The sequence below is a fragment of the Stegostoma tigrinum genome, chromosome 3, assembly GCF_030684315.1.
Source record: "Stegostoma tigrinum isolate sSteTig4 chromosome 3, sSteTig4.hap1, whole genome shotgun sequence".
Classification (NCBI taxonomy): Eukaryota; Metazoa; Chordata; class Chondrichthyes; order Orectolobiformes; family Stegostomatidae; genus Stegostoma; species Stegostoma tigrinum.
In genome coordinates, this window is record NC_081356.1 from 10,872,860 (window position 1) to 10,888,774 (window position 15,915).

The window sequence follows — 15,915 nt, forward strand, 5'->3', positions numbered from 1 at the left end:
TGGTCGCCCTATTATAGGAAAGATGTGGATGCTTTGGAGAGGGTTCAGAGGAGGTTTACCAGGATGCTGCCTGGACTGGAGGGCTTATCTTATGCAGAGAGGTTGACTGGGCTCGGACTCTTTTCATTGGAGAAAAGGAGGTGGAGAGGAGACCTAATTGAGGTATACAAGATAATGAGAGGCATAGATAGAGTTGATAGCCAGAGACTATTTCCCAGGGCAGAAATGGCTAACACGAGGGGTCATAGTTTTAAGCTGGTTGGAGGAAAGTATAGAGGGGATGTCAGAGGTGGGTTCTTTACACAGAGAGTTGTGAGAGCATGGAATGCGTTGCCAGCAGCAGTTGTGGAAGCAAGGTCATTGGGGTCATTTAAGAGACTGCTGGACATGCATATGGTCACAGAAATTTGAGGGTGCATACATGAGAATCAATGGTCGGCACAACATCGTGGGCTGAAGGGCCTGTTCTGTGCTGTGCTGTTCTATGTTCTATGACAAATGACTGAGGATCCTGGTTTTGTATTCAATAGAGTTTAGAAGGTTGCGGGGAGATCTAATAGAAACTTACAAGATACTGCATGACTTAGAAAAGTGTGGAGACTGGGAAGTTGTTCTTGTTAGGCGGGGAGACTAGGACCTGTGGGCACAGCCTGAGAATTAGACGGGGTCAATTTAAAACGGAATTGAGGAGACATTTCTTCAGCCGGAGAGTGGTGGGCCTGTGGAATTCATTGCCACAGAGCACAGTGGAGGCTGGGACATTAAATATCTTCAAGGCAGAGATTGATTAAACTCTTGATCTCGCAAGGAATTAAGGGCTATGGGGAGAGTGCGGGTAAGTGGAGTTGAAATGCCCATCAGCCATGATTAAATGGCGGAGTGGACTCAATGAGCCAAATGGCCTTACTTCCACTCCTATGTCTTATGATCTCAGAATCTTATGTTTCAATTAGATCACCTCTCATTCTTCCAAACAGCAGCAAATATAGGTCCAACCTGCTCAACTCTTCATCACATGAGAGACCCCTCTATTCTAGGAATCAACCCCGTAAACCTCTGAACTGACCCCAAGGCAAAAATATTCTGCTTTAAATCAGAAGACCAAAACTTCTTTCTTAATTCATTCACAGATGAGGGTGTCACCAGCCAGGCCAGCATTTATTGCCCAGCAGTCAACCACATTGCTGGAGGTCTGAAGTCACATGTAGGCTAGTCTAAGTAAGGATAACAGTTTCCTTCCCTGAAGGACATTAGTGAACCAGATGGGTTTTTCCTGACAATTGACAATATATTCATTAGATTCTCAATTCCAGATTTCTATTGAATTCAAGTTCCACCATCTGCTTTGAACCCTGTCCCAAGAACATTACCCGGGTCACTCTTTAACAGTCTAGTGACATTACCAATAATTGCCAGTGACCCTTCCTCAGAACTTAGGACCTGCAGTTCTTAAGATTTTTACCAATCATTTCACATTGCTCACGCTTGAGCAGAAATGTCATTCCTCTTTTGGCCAATAGATGTCAACATTGATTACAAACAAATCTGACAACTGCTCTGAGTTGTCACAACTCAGGGGCTCACTGATTTTTTAATGGGTTGGATGTTCACCTTAGATGCAAGTAGCTTAGGTTGGGAAATTTCCTAGCCTGGCAGACATATCCCATGAGATAGTGACCTGAGCAATATGATTTTGGTACTAGTGGAATGGATACAATATTATGTTATATTTCATAGTCTCCGTGAGTATACGTTTAAGAGACATGGTAGTGAACAGATCAGTCTATATCGATTTCAGTAAGGCTTTTGACAAGGTCTCATACATCAGACTGGTTAAGAAGCTAACAGGCTATGGGATCAAGGCACTTTGGCAAACTGGCCGAGTGACAGGAAGCAGTCAGAGTCATACAGTGCAGAAACAGACTCTTTGGCCCAACTCATCCATTTTTCCTAAACTGAAGTAGACACATTTTCCTTCATTTGGCCCAAATCTCTCTACGTCTTTCCTATCCATGTACCTGTCCAAATGTCTCTTAAATGTTGTAACTGTACTCTCCTCTACCACTCAAAGGGTATTGTTGTGACTGCAAGTCTGTGTCCAGTGGTGTACCACAGGGTTCGGTGTTGGATATCTTGCTGTTTGCATGCCCAATAATGACCTAGACATGAATGGTATAATCAGTCAGTTCAAAGATGACACAAAAGTTTGTGTCTTATAAATAGTGAGGAGGAAAACCTTAGCCCACAGATGATACAGTTGGGCTGGTCAGATGGACTGAACATGGGCAAGTGGAATTTAATCCTGAAAAATGTGAGGTGAGACATTTTGGAAGGACTAAGTATACACTGAATGGTAGGAGCCTCAGCAGTATAGAGGATTAGCAGGACCTTGGTGTCCAGGTCCATAGATCTTTGAATGCAACAAAGCAGTTAGATAAACTGATTATGGAGGCATATATTAGTCTCAATTAGTCAAGGCATTGAATACAAGACCAAGGAGGTTGTGATGGAGCTGTATACAATGTTTGGCCACAGCTGCAGTACTTTTGGAGTTTTACTCGCCACACTGTAGGAAGGCAGCGGTTGCATGAGAGAAAATGCAGAAGTGATTCATCAGGATATTACCTGAGCTGGAGCAATTCAGTGACAAAGAAAGATGAGATTGTCCAAGATGTTTTCCTTAGAACAGAGAAGGCTCGGCGAGTATCTGACTGAGATGTACAAAGCTCTGAGGAGCACAGATCGGGTAGATATGGAGAACCTTCACCCCTTAGTAGAAGGATCAATAACCAGAGGGTACAGTTTTGAGCTAAGGATTAAAAGACTTAGAAGGGATTTGAGAAAACATTTCTTCACCCAGAGGGGTGGAACTCACAGCCTAAAAGGGTGGTAGAGATGGGAACCCTTAACACATGTAACATTGAAACGTATGGGTGGCTCAGTGGTTACCATGGCTGCCTTGCAGTGCTAGGGACCCAGGTTCGATTCCACCCTCGGCGACTGCCTTTGTGGAGTTTTCATATTTTCTCCATGTCTGCATGAGTTTCCTCTGGGTGCTCCAGTTTCCTCCCGCAGTCCAAAGGTATCCAGGTTAATTGGATTAGCTTGGCTAAACTGCCCATAGTGTACAGACTAGGTGGATTAGCCACTAGAAATATAGGGTTAAAGGAACAGGGTAAGGGTGGGATGTTCTTCTAAGGGTCAGCGAAAAACTGAATGGCCTGCTTTCACACTGTTATTATGTGGAGGGTTGGCAGCTGGCTAGGCTGAAACTCTTTTCGACTTCTTCACCACACCTTCTGACATAGGATACCTCCTGCAACATTATTCTTCAAAGTCCTGCTGAAGAAAGGATTCTCCTCAGGCTCTATATACACAGGTCTCCATGCCAAATGTCTACCTTACTTGGAATTATCCATACACATAACCAATCCTGAATGTTTTGACCAAATGTATGCCTTATTTAGTACAGCCAACAGTTACTGATTTCCTGCAATCTTACCTCTTAGCAGACTGATTGATTCGGCATGATTCCCCTCACATGTCAGCCCATTGTACAGCATTTCCTCAGTTCCTGTTATGTTCAAACTTATCCAACAAGATCAGCCAACGCTGTACCATGTTCTTGCTTTCTCCAATGCCCTTTCATCCCTTTAGTTCTCAGAACTATATCTAACTCCTTCTTGAAAAGGAGGGCTATTTGGTAGAGCACTTGTAGTGCCATAGAATGTAAGGCTATGAGCTAAGTGCTAGAAAATGGGATTAGAATAAATAGATGTTTAATGACCAGCGAGGACACAATGAACTGCAGGGCCTCTATCCATGACCATCAATCAACAGTGACTAAAATTCATAAAATCTCAGAATCATAGAATTGGTATGGCACAGAAGGCTATCATTCCTGCACCAGTCCTTCAAATAAGCAAAAGTACTGAGTGCCACCTCTTGCTTTTTCCCCATATCCTTGCATGCATTTTCAATCCAAATAATCATTGGATGGTTTCTCAAATGCCTAATTTGAAACTGCCTTCACCAAAGCAATCTGCACATCAACTTGTTGTGTAAATTTTTTTTTTCCTCATATCACCCTTGCTTCATATCATCCTTATTTCAATTGCACATCAGTTTAAATCAATGCCCCCTTAGTCTTTATTCTTTTACAAGCAGGAACAGCTTCTCCCTATCTATTTTATCCAGCCTGCTCATGATTTTTAAAATCTCTATCAAATCCCCTCCTAGCTGTCTTCTCTCCAAGGAAAACAGTCTTAACATCTTCTATTTATCCTCATAACTGAAGTTTCTCATTCTTGGAACCATTCTAGTAAATTGCTTCTGCACTTTCTCCAATGCTTTCACATCTTTTCTATAATGTGAGGCCCACAACTGTACACACTACTCCAGCTGATGTCTAGCAAGTATCCCATACAACAACATCACATCCTTGTTACTCTATGTCCTAACAATAAAGTGAGAACACTGCATGCTCTCTCCAGCTGTCTTGTCATCTTCAATGGTCTGTGAAAAATATACACCCAGGTCCTTCTGCTCCTGCACTCACTTGAGAATTGTACCTCTTGTTTTATATTGTTTTTCAATGTTCTTCTGACCAAAATATATCACTTCACATTTCTCTGCATTGAACCTCATTTGCCACATTCTGCTTGTTTTGTCAATTTGTCAATGTCCTTCTAAGTTCCATATTGTGGTCCCTACAGTTTACAATTCTTCGAAGTTTAACATCATTTGCAAACTTTGAAGTTGTGCCCCCAGCATACCAAGATCCAAATAATTAATAAATATCAGTAAAAGCAAGAGTCCCAATTCAGAACCCTGGAGAACGCCACTACAAACAGGCTGGTTCCACCAGCCCAGAAGATATCTTTTTAGGGTCTTAGCGAAAATTTGTAACTGGGTTTGTGGATGCACTTGGTCATTAGTTCGCCAAGCTAGTTGTTCTGTGGTGTGCAAACATTTCGTTACCGTTCTAGGCAACATCATCACTGCAACCTCCAATCAAAGTATTGGTGTTCTGCTTCCTTCCAGATTTATATTATCCTCTGTTGTGATGGTCTTGCCACTTCCGGTTCTGTTGTTTTAGCAGCAGTCTGTAGACAGGGTCTATTTCTATGTGTTTGTTCATGGAGTCCTGTGTTGAGAACAAGACTTCTAGAAACTCACTTGCATGTCTGGTGTTAGTTTGTCCCAGATGGCCCTCATTGTCTGTGTGTACTGAGACAAGTGAACCAGGTACTGCCTCGCAGCGTAAATATAAACCACCACTAAATAACCCACAAGCAAGAAGAATAGCAGAGCAAAATGGCCGCAGGATGCTATGGGCAATGATCACAGACACCCACATCCGCCTCCACGGATATGAACAGGAAATTACGCACCAAAATTCTTTGGAACCAGAACACGACCAAACATCAGTGGACCACAACACTGGAACAAGCCATTAACACTATAAAACAGAAAACCAGAATGAGAAAGGGACTCAGCCAAGAGAAACTAACCAGGCTAATCCACAGGGACAATGTGAAAAAGGCAGACACATGGGTCAGAAGCCTGTCCGACAGACAATTTGCAGACACAGAAAAGGTTGTCCTGATACTCAGACTTAACTACAACCACAGGGACACAAGAAAAATGGACTTCTTAGCAGCACTAGAGTCAACACTGAAAACCAATGGACTCACTGATGAAATTCAACAGGCCATCAGACAAATGGAAGTCCCAGCACTTAAATGTAAACATGAATCAGACACCTTCAGCACAGCTGAGAGAAAGACCGTGGAATGGTTTAGGAAGGAAAAAAAATCACAATTCTACCAGCAGACAAAGGACAAATGACCGTGGCTCTGAACAGAACAGACTACATTGAGGAAGCACGGGCACTAGTTACAGATACAACCACACACCAACAGGTGGCATCAGACCCCACACCACAGATCAGGGACAGGATAACCCAGACACTCAAAGAGACTTAAACATGCAGGAGAGATCACCAACACCGACTACATCCCCTGCTTCCACGGACTGCTCAAGATACATAAAACCTACCACTTGGACCAATAGTCTGCTTACCAGGCACACCTACACACACGCTAGTGAGAGAGTTACAAAGGAGACTCAAACACCTGATTAGCAGATCTCCACACTCAATCCATTCGGCTCACATAGCTCAAGGGCACAAAAATCAAAGAGAACTAAATCATGATCTCCTTTGATGTTACAGAACTATTGACATCCATTGACATGCCATTAGTCAGAGAGACACTAGCCACACTACTAGATAGACCAGGAACACTGACCCTGAACATCGGCAACAACATCAGCAAGGACAGTTTACTGATACTGCTAGATTTATGCCTCACAATGCACTTCACATTCAGTGGGCAGATATACAAATAGATCAACAGCACACTGACGGAATCATCCACCTCAGGTCTCATCGCGGAAGCATTGATGCAGAGATTGGAACACACAGTCCTTCCTATAATTCAACCGAAAATGAGGGTAAGATACGTTGTCGACACATTTTTAAAAATTCATTAATGGGATGAGGGCATCGCTGGCTAGGCAGCATTTATTGCCCATCTTTAATTGCTCAGAGGCCAGTTCAGAATCAACCACATTGCTGTGGGTCTGGAGTCACATGTAGGGCAGACCAGGAAAAGATGGCAGTTTCCTTCCCTGAAGGACATCAGTGAACCAGATGGCTTTTTCCGGCAATTGACAATGGATTCAAGGTCATCATTAGATTCTTAATTCCAGCTATTAATTCAATTCAAATTCCACCATCTGCTGCGGCAGGAATCAAACCCGGGTCCCCAGGACATTATCTGGCTCTCTCAATTAACAGTCCAGCAATAATACCACGAGGTCACCTTCCTACTAGGTCATTGATATTTGAGTCTCCCCTGTAATAAGCAAATGCACAAAAGTAGAAGAAGTCCACCAACTTGTCAACAACATCTTCGCAAACATAAATTTCACTAGAGAAAGAAAACAACAAACAGCTCCTGTTCTTAGATGTAACGGTAGAGAGGCTGATTAATGGCGAATTCCGGACCCAAGTGTACACGAAGGCCACACACACGGACCAAATTCTTAACTTCAATAGCAACCACCCCACCATACACAAACAGAGCTGCATCAAGACATTATTTAACTGAGCCACATCAGACTGCAACACCCCAGAATTCCAGAGAATGAAAGAGGAACACATACATAAAGTTTTCATTGACAATGGATACCCAAGAAGTTTCATCCAAAAATGCCTCCAAAAGAATCGACAGTCAGAGAATACAATGCAACAAAAGGCACTACAATGCTACCCTGCATCAAAAATATATCAGAAATGACTACCAGTCTCTGAAGGCCACATATGATCATGAATGCACACAAACCTACAGCAAATCTGCGCCAAACGTTACCAAAGACTAAAGACCCCACACCGACGGTAAATAATACCAGCGTGATATACAGAATACCATGCAGCGAGTTCAATAAACATTACATTGGATAAACAGGGAGAAAACTGGTGACCAGGACACACGAACACCAGTTGGCAGAAAAAAGACATGACCGATATTCACTTGTCAATATACATACAGACAATAAGGGCCATCAGTTCGACTGGGACAAATGACCACCAGACATGCAAGATAATTTCTGGAAGCCTGGTTCACAACACGGGACTCCACTAACAAACACATATAAATAGACTCTGTTTACACTCTGCTGCTAAAACAACAGAACCAGAAGCGACAAGACCATCATCATATAAATCTGGAAGGAAGCAGAACACCAATGCTTTGACTAGAAGTCGCAGTGATGATGTTGCCTAGAAGGGTAACAAAATGTCTGCACGCTACACAACAACTGACTCAGTGAGCTAACAAACGACGGAAGTTATCTATTGATCATTACTCTTGATTTCCTATCACTTAGGCAATTTTGTATTAATGTTGCTGCTGCCCCTTTTACACCATGACCTATAACTTTCTTCATAAGTTTGCTGTGAGGCATGGTATCAAACACCTTCTGGAAATCATTATATCACAACTGCATTACCCACATCAGGCCTTTCTGTCATGAAAATTCCTAATCAATCTACGTTTTCACATGCGGCAAATAATTGTCCAAAATAATTGTTTCTGGAAGTTTACCTACCACTGAAGTTAATTGGTCTGTAATTGCTAGGATTAGGTTTATGACTGTTCGTAAGGCCATAATGCTTGTATAGACGTTTGCAACATTTTTATATTTTGCTCTGATTTCCTTTCATAATTAACCTTTGTTCTTTTTAATTACGTTTTTAGTAGCCCTTTGTTGGTCCTTAAAGTCCACCTTTGCAATATTGAATGGGTTTGTTTTTGCCTTTATGCTATCTTTTACTTACTTGCTTAGCTATGGTTGTTTTTCACCCTTACAATTTTTCCTCTCTGAAAAATATTTTATTTGGAAAGAACTGAATATCTCCTTAAATGTCTGCCATTGTTTGTCAACTGTCCTATTTTTCTGTCTTTTTGCCCGGTACACAAGGGCCAAGTCTGTCTTCATGTCTAAGCAATTAGTGTTGGGCTTCAGTTTCTCATCCTGAATATGAAATTGAAATTCCAGCATGCTATGATCACTCTTCCTTCAAGGTTCCTTTATTAAGAGGTAATCAATTAATCCCATCCTTTTACAATAATAGATTGAAAATGGCCTATTCTCTGGTTGGTTCTCCAACACATTGCTCCACGAAACAATCTCTAATATACTCTATGAACTCCCTCAAAGCTACTCTTGCCAATTTATATGCTAGTTTATATGCATATTAAAATCAACCATTATAATTGTTGTACCATTCTCATAAACCCCCAATATTATCAGAGATAATGGGAACTGCAGATGCTGGAGAATTCCAAGGTAACAAAATGTGAGGCTGGATGAACACAGCAGGCCAAGCAGCATCTCAGGAGCACAAAAGCTGACGTTTCAGGCCTAGACCCTTCATCAGAGAGGGGGATGGGGAGAGGGAACTGGAATAAATAGGGAGAGAGGGGGAGGCGGAGCGAAGATGGAGAGAAAAGAAGATAGGTGGAGAGAGTATAGGTGGGGAGGTAGGGAGGGGATAGGTCAGTCCAGGGAAGACGGACAGGTCAAGGAGGTGGGATGAGGTTAGTAGGTAGATGGGGGTGCGGCTTGGGGTGGGAGGAAGGGATGGGTGAGAGGAAGAACCGGTTAGGGAGGCAGAGACAGGTTGGACTGGTTTTGGGATGCAGTGGGTGGGGCAGGGAAGAGCTGGGCTGGTTGTGTGGTGCAGTGGGGGGAGGGGACAAACTGGGCTGGTTTAGGGATGCAGTAGGGGAAGGGGTGATTTTGAAACTGGTGAAGTCCACATTGATACCATTAGGCTGCAGGGTTCCCAGGCGGAATATGAGTTGCTGTTCCTGCAACCTTCGGGTGGCATCATTGTGGCACTGCAGGAGGCCCATGACGGACATGTCATCTAGAGAATGGGAGGGGGAGTGGAAATGGTTTGCGACTGGGAGGTGCAGTTGTTTGTTGCGAACTGAGCGGAGGTGTTCTGCAAAGCGGTCTCCAAGCCTCCGCTTGGTTTCCCCAATGTAGAGGAAGCCACACCGGGTACAGTGGATGCAGTATACCACATTGGCAGACGTGCAGGTGAACCTCTGCTTAATGTGGAATGTCATCTTGGGGCCTGGGATAGGGGTGAGGGAGGAGGTGTGGGGGCAAGTGTAGCATTTCCTGCGGTTGCAGGGGAAGGTGCCGGGTGTGGTGGGGTTGGAGGGCAGTGTGGAGCGAACAAGGGAGTCGCGGAGAGAGTGGTCTCTCCGGAAAGCAGACAGGGGTGGGGATGGAAAAACGTCTTGGGTGGTGGGGTCGCATTGTAAATGGCGGAAGTGTCGGAGGATGATGCGTTGTATCCGGAGGTTGGTAGGGTGGTGTGTGAGAACGAGGGGGATCCCCTTTGGGCGGTTGTGCGGTGGGCGAGGTGTGAGGGGTGTGTTGCGGTAAATACAGGAGACGCGGTCAAGGGTGTTCTCGATCACTGTGGGGGGAAAGTTGCGGTCCTTGAAGAACTTGGACATCTGGGATGTGCGGGAGTGGAATGTCTTATCGTGGGAGCAGATGTGGCGGAGGCGGAGGAATTGGGAATAGGGGATGGAATTTTTGCAGGATGTTGGGTGGGAGGAGGTGTATTCTAGGTAGCTGTGGGAGTCGGTGGGCTTGAAATGGACATCAGTTACAAGCTGGTTGCCTGAGATGGAGACTGAGAGGTCCAGGAAGGTGAGGGATGTGCTGGAGATGGCCCAGGTGAACTGAAGGTTGGGGTGGAAGGTGTTGGTGAAGTGGATGAACTGTTCGAGCTCCTCTGGGGAGCAAGAGGCGGCGCCGATACAGTCATCAATGTACCGGAGGAAGAGGTGGGGTTTGGGGCCTGTGTAGGTGCGGAAGAGGGACTGTTCCACGTAACCTACAAAGAGGCAATCTGCATGCGGAATGCAGGTGTATAGGGACTGGACGTCCATGGTGAAGATGAGGTGTTGGGAGCCAGGGAATTGGAAGTCCTGGAGGAGGTGGAGGGCGTGGGTGGTGTCACGGACGTAGGTGGGGAGTTCCTGGACCAAAGGGGAGAAAATGGAGTCCAGATAGGTGGAGATGAGTTCGGTGGGGCAGGAGCAGGCTGAGACGATGGGTCGACCAGGGCAGGCAGGTTTGTAGATTTTGGGAAGGAGATAGAAACGGGCCGTGCGGGGTTGGGGAACAATGAGGTTGGAGGCTGTGGGTAGGAGGTCCCCTGAGGTGATGAGGTCCTTCCCAAAATCCACACATGCTTTCCGGAGAGACCACTCTCTCCACGACTCCCTTGTTCGCTCCACTCTGCCCTCCAACCCCACCACACCCGGCACCTTCCCCTGCAACCGCAGGAAATGCTACACTTGCCCCCACACCTCCTCCCTCACCCCTATCCCAGGCCCCAAGATGACATTCCACATTAAGCAGAGGTTCACCTGCACATCTGCCAATGTGGTATACTGCATCCACTGTACCCGGTGTGGCTTCCTCTACATTGGGGAAACCAAGCGGAGGCTTGGAGACCGCTTTGCAGAACACCTCCGCTCAGTTCGCAACAAACAACTGCACCTCCCAGTCGCAAACCATTTCCACTCCCACTCCCATTCTCTAGATGACATGTCCGTCATGGGCCTCCTGCAGTGCCACAATGATGCCACCCGAAGGTTGCAGGAACAGCAACTCATATTCCGCCTGGGAACCCTGCAGCCTAATGGTATCAATGTGGACTTCACCAGTTTCAAAATCTCCCCTTCCCCTACTGCATCCCTAAACCAGCCCAGTTTGTCCCCTCCCCCCACTGCACCACACAACCAGCCCAGCTCTTCCCTGCCCCACCCACTGCATCCCAAAACCAGTCCAAGCCTCCCTAAACGGTTCTTCCTCTCACCCATCCCTTCCTCCCAACCCAAGCCGCACCCCCATCTACCTACTAACCTCATCCCACCTCCTTGACCTGTCCGTCTTCCCTGGACTGACCTATGCCCTCCCTACCTCCCCACCTATACTCTCTCCACCTATCTTCTTTTCTCTCCATCTTCGCTCCGCCTCCCCCTCTCTCCCTATTTATTCCAGTTCCCTCTCCCCATCCCCCTCTCTGATGAAGGGTCTAGGCCCGAAACGTCAGCTTTTGTGCTCCTGAGATGCTGCTTGGCCTGCTGTGTTCATCCAGCCTCACATTTTATTATCTTGGAAGCCCCCAATATTCCTTGGTTTCCTACAGTGTAACCATTGTTAAGTGACCTATTAATTACTCCCACCAGGAACGTTTTCTCCCTTCCTGTTTCTTTCTACTCAGACTGATTCTACGTCTTGATCTCTAGTACCAGCTTCATTCTCATGACAGTGCAGATCTCTCCCTTTACTGATAAAGCTACACCACCTCCTTTTCCTTTCTATCTTGCTGATGTACTAAATACCCTTGGATATTCAACTCCCAGACCTCTGTTTCATACGTTCTCCCTGCAACCACGTCTCAGTCGTCACCACCAACTCATACTCATTTGTTTCAATTTGCATGCTTAACTCATTTTGTTTTGAATGCTACTGGCGTTCGGATGAAAAATTTTTAAGTCTGTTACATTTTCAATTTTTCCTATTCTTGTACACTTCTTTGGTAGAATATGATATCCACACACTCTGTCCCTTCTCATGACTTTCTGACAAAAATATCAGCTTAATCACTAAATTGGAAATCTGCCTCCTTCTTACACATCTGATTTTTTGATTTTCCATACAAATGAGCCCTCCTTTCACTATCTAGTATAAAGCAATATTGCCCTGCTCAGACACCACATAGCCGCCACACATCAGCATTCCCCAACATCTGGAAACTCCATGTCACCCTCACGTCATTCCAATGATGCCCATCACCAAAAGAACTCTTACTGTCTCCACATTCCTCCAGCTATTTAGCAGTGGCCCCAGATATTCTTCCCTCTCAATGCAGGATACGGTGGCAAATAATAGAAGGGAGCAGAATAGAACTGATGAGAGACAAGAACCTGAAAGATTTAGTTCTCTGCCTCATGGGTGGTTGCAGCATACTCAACCCCTGGTATCACAAACAACTTTGAGAAAGATGCTGTGTTCCTGTCATATGACACTTCCCAGTGTCCAATGCACATTTATCCAGATATCTGTTCTTGACAGTGACAGGAAGCCATTTGGAGGCCAGCCAATTTACCCAGCATCTTTGCATGCATCATTGCCTTGCATGTTCTTCAGCATGCATGTTCATCTTGGTGTTCCTATGGACCACTTGCTTTTCTCCTTGCTCACCCTTTCCTTACCACAATCTCCTTCAAATTCTGTTCTCACCCAAGAACTTAAGATCACATAAAGTGCACCACCATCTGTGACTTCTCAAATACTGAAGCAGTCTATGTCCAGATGCAGCAAGACCTGGACAGGGCAGCACAATGGCTCAGTGGTTAGCACTGCTGCCTCACAGCGCCAGGGACCAGGTTCAATTCCACCTTCGGGCTGTCTCCACTGTCTGTGTAGAGTTTGCACATTCTCCCTTTGTCTGCGTGGGTTTTCTCTGGGTGCTCTCGTTTCCTCCCACAGTCCAAAGATGCGCAGGCTAGGTAGATTGGCCAAGCTAAACTGCCCATAGTGTTCAGGGATGTGGAGATTCAGTGAGTTATAGGGGGATGGGTTCGGGTGGGATGCTCTGAGAGTCTGTGTGGACTTGTTGGGCCGAAGGGCCTGTTTCCACACTGTAGGGATTCTATGAATATCCAGGCTTGGGCTGAAAAATGACAAGTAACATTCAAGACACACAAATGCCAGGCAGTTACTGTCTCCAATTGTCCCTTGACATTCAATGGCATTACCATCACTGAATCCTCCACCATCAATATCCAAGGAGTTACCATTGACTGGAAACTGAACTGGACTCGGGATATAAATAGGGGCTACAAATGCAGATCAGAGGCTTGGATTCCTGCAGCGTGTAACTCACTTCCAGATTCCCCAAAGCCTGTCCATCAAACAGAAGGTACAAGTCAAGACAGTCAGTAATATTCCCAACTTGTCTGGATGAATGCAACTCCAACAACATTTCAGAAACTTTACACCATCCAGGACAAAGCAGCTTGCTTGATTGGCACTATGTCCACGCTCAACCACTCCATTCACTTTGAATGCTTAGTAGCAGCAGTGAATACAATCCACATGATGCATTGCAGAAATTCACCAAGGTTCCTTAAACAGCATATTTCAAAGCCATGACCACTGCCACCGAGAAGGAAATGGGTAGCAGATACATCACCTGAAATTACCCCCTCCAAGCCACTTACCATCTTGACTTGAAAATATATCACCTTTCCTTCATGGCCAGTAGAGCAAAATCCTGGAATTCTCTCCTTTATGACATTGTCGGTCTACCTACAACACATACACTGTTGTGATTCAAGAAGACATCTCACTGTTACTTTCTGACAAACAACTAGGAATGGGGAATAAATGTTGGCCCAGCCAGCAACACACACATTCCATAAATAAATAAGCAGAATTGTATGACTCATTTTTTTGCCAACCTTGTATGATAATCTTTTATTTATGACCCACTGTTTTAAATTTACCCAAGTGTAAACATTTTCATGACGTTTACACTATGCAGTCCTATCAAAAAATTGAACAGCTTTATTCGGTTAACCTTTGTTATTCCAGAAAGAAGATATATTCTTTAAAATCTAGCTCTTTGAATAATTTATCGTAATATTCTAAATAGCTTGATGTCAGATTTTATTTAATATCACTGATGTGGTATGCTTTGTCATACTTTAGTCCATTAAGGGTGTCGGAAAAATGCATATTTTCTCACAATAAGTGACTTTGGAAACTAGTCTAACGCCTCTATATCCTGCCTTGTAATATGAAGCCAGAAGACAGTATAGAATACCAACAGTGCTTTAACCTTCATTCTGTACAAACAAACATTAATTCCCTGTTGTTTCTTAAAGTAAAGAAGGTAAAACTGCTTCCAGTTGGAGGATCGTCAGTAACTAGAGAATAAACATTTAAGATGATTAGCAAAAGACCCAGAAGGACCTGTGGAAACAATTGTTTTACAGTGAGTTGATGTGATCTGGAAAGGTGTGTCTAAAACGACGGTGGCAGATTAAATGGTAACTTGCAAATGAAGATTGAATAATATTTGATTCGAAAAGGTTCACAGGATTATTGGGAAAAGGGGCAATTGTGAGGCTAATTCGTAACACTCCCAAATAGACCAAATGACCTCCTGATTTGTATCATTTATGTTTCAATTCCATTTGAAATGAATACCAGCATTTCCCTTGAACTCTTCCATTGTGATAATTTGTGAATCTGTAACCCCAAAGAATCTTTTCTCCATTTATTGAGACTTTTATCTTCCAAGTTCTGTTCAGCCTCACAACACCTCCTAACAAAATTCACTAACTTACACTGAACAATATCAAAGTTCATGTCGCATTTGCATTCCCAATCGGCATGATGTTAACATCTCCTACTATTCTGCTACAATTCTCCTCAACATTAACTGTAGCCAAGGTCAAATTATTTATATAAACTGTGAACAGCAGGCCAAACATCAAACTCTTGATCATCACATTCCTCTTGCATCCCAGCTGAAATTAGCTAACTCAACAAACAGTGGGATCAAACTTCCTTTCTTCCTAATCAGTGTGGTTCAGTTGTTCATTGCCAGACCAGCTGAGCTCACAAAATTTATTTTGTATTTACAACACTGGCACTGGCAGACTACTAAGAACAGTTTTTTTTTGTAATTAGAGAAACACAGACAAAGGTCCATTTCCTAAATTGAAAAGTGTTTGTAGGAAGATAAGTCAATATGGAGTGAACATTTATGATGCTGAGCTTGGGGCTTTAAAATAAAAGTGTAGCTTAGAAACACATAAAAAGCATTTTGGTCTATTGTGCCTTACTCTTTAAAAGAACAAATTAAATGCACTCCCTGCTCTTTCACCATAGCCCGGTTCATTTTCTCCCTTCAAGTATTCATCCGGTCTCCCTTGGAAGTTAACATGGAATGCTTCCACCATGTTTTCTGGATGTGCATTATGGATCAGATCCACATGCTGTGAAAAAAATTCTCCTCCAGCTCTATTGCAGATTGCCTTAAGTCTACCTCTGGATATTGACATTTATACCCTTGCAAACAATTCTCTCTTTAACCGTTAAACTGTTCATGTTTTTGAGCACCTTGATAAAATATCCTCTTCTCTAAGGGGGACAATGCCAATTTATCTGATTTGTCCACGACATCGCACCTCATTCTTCCTGCCAAAATGAATCACTTCTCTGCATTGTAATTCA